Source organism: Bidens hawaiensis, unplaced genomic scaffold (genome assembly GCF_021521415.1).
Source record: "Bidens hawaiensis isolate Kalapana, Puna unplaced genomic scaffold, B.hawaiensis_p1.1 tig00032112_1, whole genome shotgun sequence".
NCBI classification, from domain to species: Eukaryota; Viridiplantae; Streptophyta; class Magnoliopsida; order Asterales; family Asteraceae; genus Bidens; species Bidens hawaiensis.
The window spans coordinates 44,540-54,446 of NW_027495451.1; the positions used below are offsets into that span (position 1 = coordinate 44,540).

A 9,907-nucleotide genomic window follows, 5' to 3' on the forward strand; every position below is an offset into this window, starting at 1 on the left:
CTAATGTACCACTGCAAAGTGACGGGTATATAAACAAATCCAACCTCCCCTACGCACTATTCGACCTGCCCGATGCAAAGCGTCGGGTAAAACACCAGTTATATATTAATGTTCGTATATTTTTGCGCCGGGTAAAATACCAGTTGCATATTAATGTTCGTGTATTTATGTACTGTCTAGTGTCTACACCATTGAATACATCCTATACTATATGTCATATTGGTTGGTGGTGTACGTAATAAATTAGCTAGTAAAAATAATATATTATATAAAGTTAAACAACCATTCTAGAGGGTGAATATGCAAACATATAGTCAAACCAACCAACCAAACTTGGAAGACCGTGATATTATAAGTATGCACGCAAGTTTAACAATCTTTATACCACTGTTCTTTATAGTAGTTGCATCATATCTACTCTCCTTGAATCTCCTTCCAAAATGTCAATTTCCCATTTGATTTCTTCTCTGAAACTTACATTTTTCTTACTCCATGTTCATCTTATCTTCATCTCCTATGCCCACACACAAGGTCCTAAGGTTTCTGCTGTTTTGGTGTTTGGTGACTCCACTTCTGACCCTGGAAACAATAACTTCATTTTGACTCCTTTCAAAGGTAATTTCCCACCTTATGGGAGAGATTTTCCGAACAAGAAACCAACCGGAAGGTTTACAAATGGTCTGCTGGCTAGTGATTTGATTGGTAAGTTGTCACATATGTTGATGTCATTGGTCGGAAATTTTCCCAGTTGACTATCACTATATAATGGCTGAGAATATTACACTTTTATAGTACTAAAAAAAATTCACACGAGACGGCTGACCCTTGTACGCAAGGGTAGGTCCTGGATGATGCATTCTTGGTTTTTAACATGTTTTGAATAAATGCTATTGGTTTGGATGTGTGTAGCTAGGTATCTTGGTGTTAAGGATAATATCCCTCCGTATTTGGACCCTTCACTTACTGTTCACGATTTGATGACTGGTGTTAGTTTTGCCTCTGCTGGATCCGGATTTGATCCTCTTACACCAACAATAAGCGTTTCTCTCTCTCCTCTCTCTCCATACTTACATAACACAATTCGCGCAAACACAGTCTGACATCTAATCGCACCGTTTCAAACGGTCATCCGGTTAAAGGTCTGACGGCTATCTGGACAAACGGTCTTTCAGTAATTTTCAGAGTTTGACCACCCTGTGGTCCAAACAATTGTCCATATATTGTTTAAGCAACCATTGTGACCGATTACTTTCACAATTTTACCTTTTGGTCAAAACGACCGTCTAAGTATTTTGCAGATGGCCGTTAGGGATGGTGTAGCTATAAGATAACCATTATTCTAAAACTAAATAAGTTTCTTCAGACTCAAGATATATTAATTTATAAGAAAGGAAATGAGACAAAAATAACTTAAGAATAGATTCTTAGTTAAAGTGTTTACCGTATGCATGTGTGTTATTGAGTGTGCATTCAGTTATCGATGTTGTTTTCCAGAACGTAATTCCATTGCCACGACAATTAGAGTATTTCAGAGAGTACAAAACAAGATTAGCCGCAAAACTTGGGATTGCGAAAACAATGGAGCTTGTTAACAATGCACTCTTTATCGTGAGTGCGGGGTACCAACGACTTCGTCGTTAATTATTTTACATTACCGATTAGAAGACAAAAATACAATCTTCCCGCCTACATGGATTTCGTGATGAAACAACAGTTGGATTTCTTACAGGTTTGTTTCTTCTACTGTGGTAGTTTAATGTTTTGTTTCAAGAGTACATGTCATCAGTCATCTTACAAAATAACCAATAAAACTAACGGATATTTATTTTTCTAATAGTAAATGGCTTAAATTACTCCCATATATAAAACTACTAAATAAAAGTTATTTGTGAAGTACAAACTGCCGTGACTATAACTGTGAATACCTTAATTAAGTTCACCTAAAAGTATTTAGGTCACATGTTCGAATCCTGCTTATGTGTCATATTCATGATCCCTACACACACACCAAATTTTAAGTGCATTATCCTTCATATTCTTTTTCGTTCTTTCAGATCATTCATCTAGGATTGTAAATGAATTCATGAATTTTGGCAGATATACTTATTAGATATATATGCATTTTTCTATATTAATCTATAATTAATACTTTTTAGGTGGTAATTCCATTTAGATCGAAGGCATTATGTTTAAAAACTTATATTTATTAATTGAATTTGATTTTAACTTATAAGAATGAGCGTTATGGAAGGCATTCACTAATCGTCACGTCACTGTTATGCAGGTATAGGGGCCATTCACTAACTGTCGCATAATGATTTAACTGAAAACACAATTATTATTATTATTATTAAAACTCTTTTTAATAAAAATGAGTGGGTATCGTGATTAGTTAGATTTATAGTTGGCGCCACTATTTAGAGTTGTTCCTTATTCATTACTGCACTAGTGCCCAAAGAGGCATTTACTTTGTTTGGCTCCTATATATTTGGTAGTAATGGTTTGACCGACGTTAAACATAATTGTTCCTACTTCATGATTGTTTGGGGTGGCAATGGTTTGACCAGTGTTAAACGTACATTGTTCATTCATGATGGTTTGGGGTAGTAATGGTTTGACCAGTGTTAAGCATACATTGTTCATAATCATAATAGTTTGGAGTAGTAATGGTTTGACCAGTGTTAAGCATACATTGTTTATAATGATAATGGTTTGGGGTAGTAATGTTTCGTAGAGGGTCTTTCACACCCATAACACCTCATCTAAAAGCACGATGCAACTTTTAGAATGCACATAAATAAATTGTTCAAAATAATAACTATAGTGTTTTCTTCATTTCTTCTTCTTTTTAGTTTTTTTTTTTTTATGTAAGTATATATATTGAAAGTAAAAAGTCAAGCACAATTAATGATCAGTCTGAAAGATTAAACTCTAGAACAATGAATGCTAATGTTAATTATCCATAATTTTTTATACAGTAATTGACTCTTAAATAATATTTTTAACAACAAATTTCTTTTTAATTTTTGCTGTCTACGGGACTTGGACCCAAGACCCCTAAGCTCTCCTAACTCATAGTGTTTAAAGACTTTGTTTTACCAATGAATCATCAACTCCATTGGTATTCTTAAACAACTAAATTTGTTCATACTACTAGAAAAGAGGTAATTAATTATATATAACCTATGCTAATACTCATTTGTATAGCAATATATATTTAAATGTGTTAGAAATACATTAACATGCTCACGTATTCAATGCATACGTTGATGTAACACACATTTAAAACTTCCGGTTAATTTCAATATGCATCATACTTTGCAAATTTTATGGCTTTTGCCTTAGAAGGTATGTTTGGCATTTTATTATAACAAAGATAGGTTATTTATAATGTACGTAGCACTATTAAAAAAAAGAAATAACAAATGCATATTGTGACCATTTTGACTTATTAATTAATTTCTCAAAATTGATGTAAAGTAGATCAAATGGGGGAAATTAAAATATAACTGATAAAAGATCTAAATATATACTGTTAAATCAAATGAGTATTGCCTAACGCCCGGATCCGTCACTAATTATCAACAGAATTCGAATAGATTATGGTAAAATTTCAAAAAGAGTATTTCATAGTCTAAACTTTCTAAACTTTGTTGGTTTTGTTGGAACCCGTTTTATTTACCTTTTTTCCGACGGCATCATCCATTTGTGATACTATGGAATAGTGAGATTAGAACCATATTTTTTAAACAAGATCAAATACATTTTATTTTTAACATGAAAACAGTGAGAACCAATTTGCTGTTATTATTAGCTTTATTTTTATAAGTGTTTGCTGTTATTTTTTGTTCGTAGTTGCTAATTTTCGATTATGAGACATTATAAGTATTTGTTTATTTATATTTTGTTGTTATTATTAGATTTCTTCTTTTGCTGATATAAGTATTTGTTGATATTTGCTGCTATTATTTTGTTCTTGATTTTGATTCTTTTGTTGTAATTTTTGGGTTTTTTTTCTTTGTTATTATAAATAATTGTTTACGTAGATTGATATTGTAGTTGATATTGTTTCTTACGTTCTCGTTTTTTTATAAATTGGTATTATTTTCTACGTTCTCATGTTAAGACTAAAATGCACATTAACATTCTCCCCATATTTTTAATCACATAATCTCTTTAACTTATTTTATTATAAATAATATTATTATAGTATAATTTTGATTTTTGTTGGAACCCCGTTTCTTTTACTTTTTTCGTTTCGGAATCGTCCATTTGTGATACCGTTTAATAGTGATAAGATTAAAACCATATTTTTAATCATATAATCTCTTTAACTTAATAATTTTATGGAGGGGTCAGGATATATCTAGAAACAAAATGAATAAGTAGTGTACATCATAAATGAGTTAGATAGGATTGGGGGGTTTATATGTGGTCCTAGGCTTTGGGTTAACATCAACATTGTTGGCCTTTTAAGGGATAATGAATTGATCCAGCTACTAATTTAACTACAATTAAATATTTGTCTTTTAGCTCATAAAGCTCAATTATACCTGGCCCCATTTCCATATAAGGGTAGGATCCGCATCATGTGGGTACCATAATCGGGTAAGGCATCCCCTTAGGATACACCACTGCTTACTATTAGGGTAGTGGCGTGAGAGTTATAGTCACTAATCCTAATCTAGGTACAGGAAGGAGGAGTGCAACGTGCCCTCAGCCTTCACCTACCTTGTTATTCATCATCTTTATAACTATTGTCTTTTAAAATATGGAAAATGGTTTTAGAGTATTTGAGAGGGGTGCTTCGTTTGTAATTAATGTGTTTTAAGATAGTTGATGGTGTAAATGACATGACATTGCATGATTGGTACTTAATAAAACTTATAGTACATTAGCGGACACCCCTCCCACCCACAAATTTATGGATCGAAGATATCATCACCAAACCTTAGTAATTCCACCTGTATATGGTTCAAATAACTATGTATTTATGACGGTTTAGGGTTTTCATGTTTTTAGTGCTCTTTTATGAAAATATTCTAAGAATTTTAGCATATCTTAAATTATCAAACTAGCTTTTTAACCCGTGTATTACACGAAATTTGTCAAATAATAATAATAATAATAAAGTCTATTATTTGAAATAAAAACATAAAATTAAAAGTAAAAAAATGAAATATGTAGTACAAACAATAAGAATGTTAGAATCTCAAATTTACATTCATATGAAAAACATGAAGACTGATTAAATATTGATTATGTGATAGGTGCTTATGAAGTTAAAAAAAAAAAGAAGGAATTGACAGTTTCCAAAAAAGTGAACAACTCGGATTTATAATTTTTCGGTAAAAAACATGAATTGTATGACTTCAAATTTATTAGGTATAATTAATCATGGTTTTAATGTTTAAAAGTTAGTTTAGAATGATTATGCTTAGAATATTAAACTTAAGATACAAAATTAAATAATCACATAATTAGAAGTTTAAATTAAATAACATAACTAAAACTTTATGCATATATGAAGTGAGAAGTTTTGCATATTCAAACTGAATTCACGAGTCCTTATTGCTAAAAAAATGTTAACTTCTTTAATAAAAATATATTGAGCATAATTATATTTTAGATATTAAATTGTTATAAATGGTTATTAATGTGTACATAATATCTTCAAATATATTGAAAATGGGGTAACTCACGGGTCAAACTATTTTCATCCTTAACCCATAAATATCATGAATTAAGAAGAGAGATTAGAAGATTTATGCTAAGATTGAATATGGTTATAACAACTAAGCATCATTATTTTGATTTATTAATATAGTAAGATAAGATATGTAAATAACACAAACCATTTGATTACTATAATAAATAAATAAAATTTACCAGTGGGTCCACCCTTTACGTGTTGTTGTAAACTGAATTTGAAAACATATATTTTTGTTTACTACTTAACTTGACGGGTTTTACATAAAAAAATATAATATTTTTTTTAATAAAACGTAGGGTTTTATCACTTTATCCTTGTTAAAATGTCGTTATGAAGCTTCTTTGTCTATATACTAGTATGTTAGATATTAATAATTGATAAACAAGTATTACCAAGGCTTCGCATGCATCATTCAAGTTTTAAAGGGTAGTCAACTACTAGAGTATTAATGTTGCCTCAATTTTACTAAATTATATGGTAAACCGATTTTATGTTGACATGCATGCCCACTATTTTAACGCAAATGATGAACTATTACATGAAGTTCTTTTCTATTGGTTTGGAAACCCGCACACCCTCATTGATTCTAAACCTCCATTGAAATTAGATTGTACATTTTGTCTCTAATGGGACATCTTAACGCCTAACGGTTAAGTGGTTGGGTTAAATTCCTATCAAGAAGAAAATCTAGGAAAGGTTGTAAAAACAAGAAAAAAAAAAGGATTCCTAAATACTATTTTTCTTCGTGTGTCATGTTACCGGAAATTTAGTTTTCAAATGTAAAAGTTATGTTATTTCATGTTATTTCATTTTCTTACTTCGAAATACCTTTTAATAGAATGTCAAGAATTAAGTGTATATAATATTTAGTCACTTAAAAAAAAGAAAGAAAATCATATTTTATTTTGTGGTTTAGATTTTATACCCGAATTAGTTGCCCGGTGACTATTACCAGTCATAGAGGTATCACATGGTGTGTGTGTTTTTGATCATGCACCCCACATCATTTATTTTAACAAAAAGTAAAACAAAGCAGATATTGTTAATTTTATTAAAAGTTGTAAGTTATAGTTAAAGAGTTTAATTATTTTACAAACGGGGAACAACGTCCCCCTCCCGCGGCACTGCTCTAAAATCTTTCTTTCAAAAGGATACTAGCATACCAAGACCATCCGTAGTAGGAACATTATGGTGACGTTTTGATGACATAATGTCTGGGAGCACCCGCCCCCATGTATTATGGGTGGTGTTTTGGTGTACAAGTTATGTACATAATTTTCTGATGGCTCACATTTTGAGGGTTTTGTAACAGAGATGTAAAGAAAGAGAAGAGAGAGAGGTGTTTTGGGGTGTTTTCCTACTATAGTCACTTTTTGTAACATGACTAATAGCTAACTAGACGTCAATAACACAAAATACCCAAATATACCTAGTTTTGATTACATATTTGTCTAATAATGGAGAAAATGATAAATTGCTAACAAATATAATTATATTATTGTCTAACTGTCATAAGTAACCATCAACTTGTGTGTTATTAACTACTATTAATAGTTGTTATTATCATTATTATTATTATTATTATTATTATCTATCTATCTATAGTAAAGTTTTTGGTTGGCGGCACAAAATCGTGATTGGGTCAAGTGGTACCAACTTATTGGTCTAATAATTTTTTTTATATTTTTGTTTTATTGATTAAATGTTTTTTTTTTAGATTCGTAACTAACATTTTGTTTTTTGTTTTACCCAATTCATGTCGACTCTTCGTCACAATGCTCGAGATAGACAATGCTCGGGTTTTACAAACCACGGGTTTTACTCAACTTTATTTTAGTTTTGGCACCTTAACAAATTTAGATGAAATTACAGTAATTGACAAAATTTGCGTTGACCCACTATCGGGATGCTCGGATTTTTACTAGCGTCCCGATTTTACCGACTCACCATCATAGCGCCCTAATACGAGCCAACTCGCTGCTGCAATGATCGTGTTTTACCAACGCTCGGGTTTACTGAGCGAATAAACATTATTTTAAATATGTTAAAACAGTTTATAATATGTTATATGAGTGTCGTAGAGTCATTGCAACAGCGTATGGGACCAACCGACGTCACCCTATTGACCCACCTCAATTTTTATTTAAATTTTATTTTCATTTTGTTTAGTTCTAGTACCGTAACAAACGTAGCTAATATCGACTTAATTCGCGCTGACTCGTTGTTGTTGTCCGGGACCAACCAATGCCACCCCATCCGCCCACCTCAAATTTTATTTTTATTTTTATTTTTTTGTTTCCATTTTGCTTTAGTTCCAGTACCATCATGAACGTAGCTAACATTGACTGAATTCGCGTTGACTTGCCGCCGCAACACCCGGGTTTTACCGACTGATTTTACCGCGCAACACGCGGGTAAATCATTAGTTATTTATTATTATAGGGGGTTTTCTTTTAATTTCAACGAATTAATCGTTTGTGTGTTATTTTACATCGAAATAGAAGGAAGACGAACAACAAGTTGTTACGTTAGCCCTTTTTGATTACAAACCCGAGTCTTTTATAAACTACATTGGTTGATCTTAAAGGAATATGGTCATAACGTTACTATACATGGGAAAAGTTAAACAAGGGGATATAAAAATCAGAAATGTGAGAAGGATATGTGACCACTCCTAAAAAAATTCAAAAAATAATAATAAAAAATCATAACTCAAAATATAAATAGAAACCGAAAAAATTTTAAAAATTTATGCCTATGAATTATGGAACCTGATTATGCATGTGAACTTAATCACAAATATATGGTACATGATTATATATATGGTACATGATTATATAACCTGCTACGTGATTGTGCGACCTGAAACATAACATTTATCTCCTTGTCTAAAATGCATGAGTCGAGTTTTGGTAGTTTCCTCCGCTTTGCACCATTTCACCCATTGTGTGTGTGTGTGAAGTATCAAGACGAATTTTAGGTGAGAAGTTTTGGAAGGAGTTTGAATCCTTTGATACCTTATTAAATGGTTGAAATTAAGTAGTGAAAATAACAAAATCAAATCTTGCGTAAAATACAGGGCAAAAAAAAAAAAACAGAATAGTTAGTATTGTTGATCTTTGTGGGTTTCCATCGATCTTTTAAAAACCAAATAACTTTTTATTGTTTTATTACTATTATTACTCCGTATTTTTTATTCTCACTATATCGAGAACTTTATTTTTTTGTATAATTAGGGTTTGGGAAATGAAGGAGCTCGTAAGATTGGAGTTGTGGGTCTACCTCCAATGGGTTGCTTGCCGATCGTCATCACTCTTTTCTCCGACAATGCACTTTTTGATTGCGGTTGTATCGATTTCTTCTCATCGGTAGGGAGGACTTACAATTCCATGCTCCAAACTCGGTTAAATCTCATGCAACTTGACCTTGCCCACCATGGTGGTAGAATAACCTATTTTGATGCTTATTCAACCTTATATGATGTGATTGTAGGCCATAAGTATGGTAAGTTCATTTCCTTTTAATTGTGTTCGGCACAAACACTTTTATGGCTACAAGCTTATCTCTTTTACAACATGTGTTTGTATTCTAGGGTTTAAAGAAGTTAAGCGTGGTTGTTGTGGGACTGGCTTATTAGAAACGACAGTTCTATGCAATCCTAAGTCAAGTACATGCCCCGACGCATCTAAATATGTGTTTTGGGATTCTATACACCCAACCGAAACCATGTATAGGATATTTTTTGAATCAGTTCGTTCTGTCCTTGACAACCTAGTCAAGAACTAAAGGAATAATATTTAAATTTATCTTTTTTAACCATTTGTCAAAAAAAGATGTATTGAATTTTACACGCCCGTGTATTTTGGATTCGAACTATAGTAATCAAAATTGTGCATCGTTTAATTATTAATTTGGGATGATATAGGATTGTGGTTCATTAGTATTTTCATGTTCAATGTTAGATTAGTTAGTTATAGTCGTCCTTGTGTATTATTCGGTCTGCTGTTATATTGGTTAGTTATAGTTAGTTACATGTAGTATCTAGTGCGTTTTGGCTATGATGTGTGCTCTCGTGAATTTTAATTTTACTATGCTATTAAAGCAATACAAGGTTTTCACATGGCACTCAACTGGCATGTCTACATAGGCTTCCAACTCATCAATTTTTCATTTATATAATTTTCACATGTTAAT

The 9,907-nt window shown here is 31.7% G+C and overlaps 1 pseudogene across 1 annotated transcript; it reads left to right on the forward strand.

Moving 5' to 3' along the window:
- Positions 1-221: 221 nt before the first annotated feature.
- LOC143583054 (GDSL esterase/lipase At5g45960-like) lies at positions 222-9,499 on the forward strand (annotated as a pseudogene). Its single transcript, XR_013144089.1, has 5 exons — positions 222-702; positions 910-1,040; positions 1,495-1,729; positions 8,950-9,217; positions 9,306-9,499. The product of XR_013144089.1 is annotated as a GDSL esterase/lipase At5g45960-like (transcript).
- The last annotated feature ends 408 nt before the right edge of the window (positions 9,500-9,907 follow it).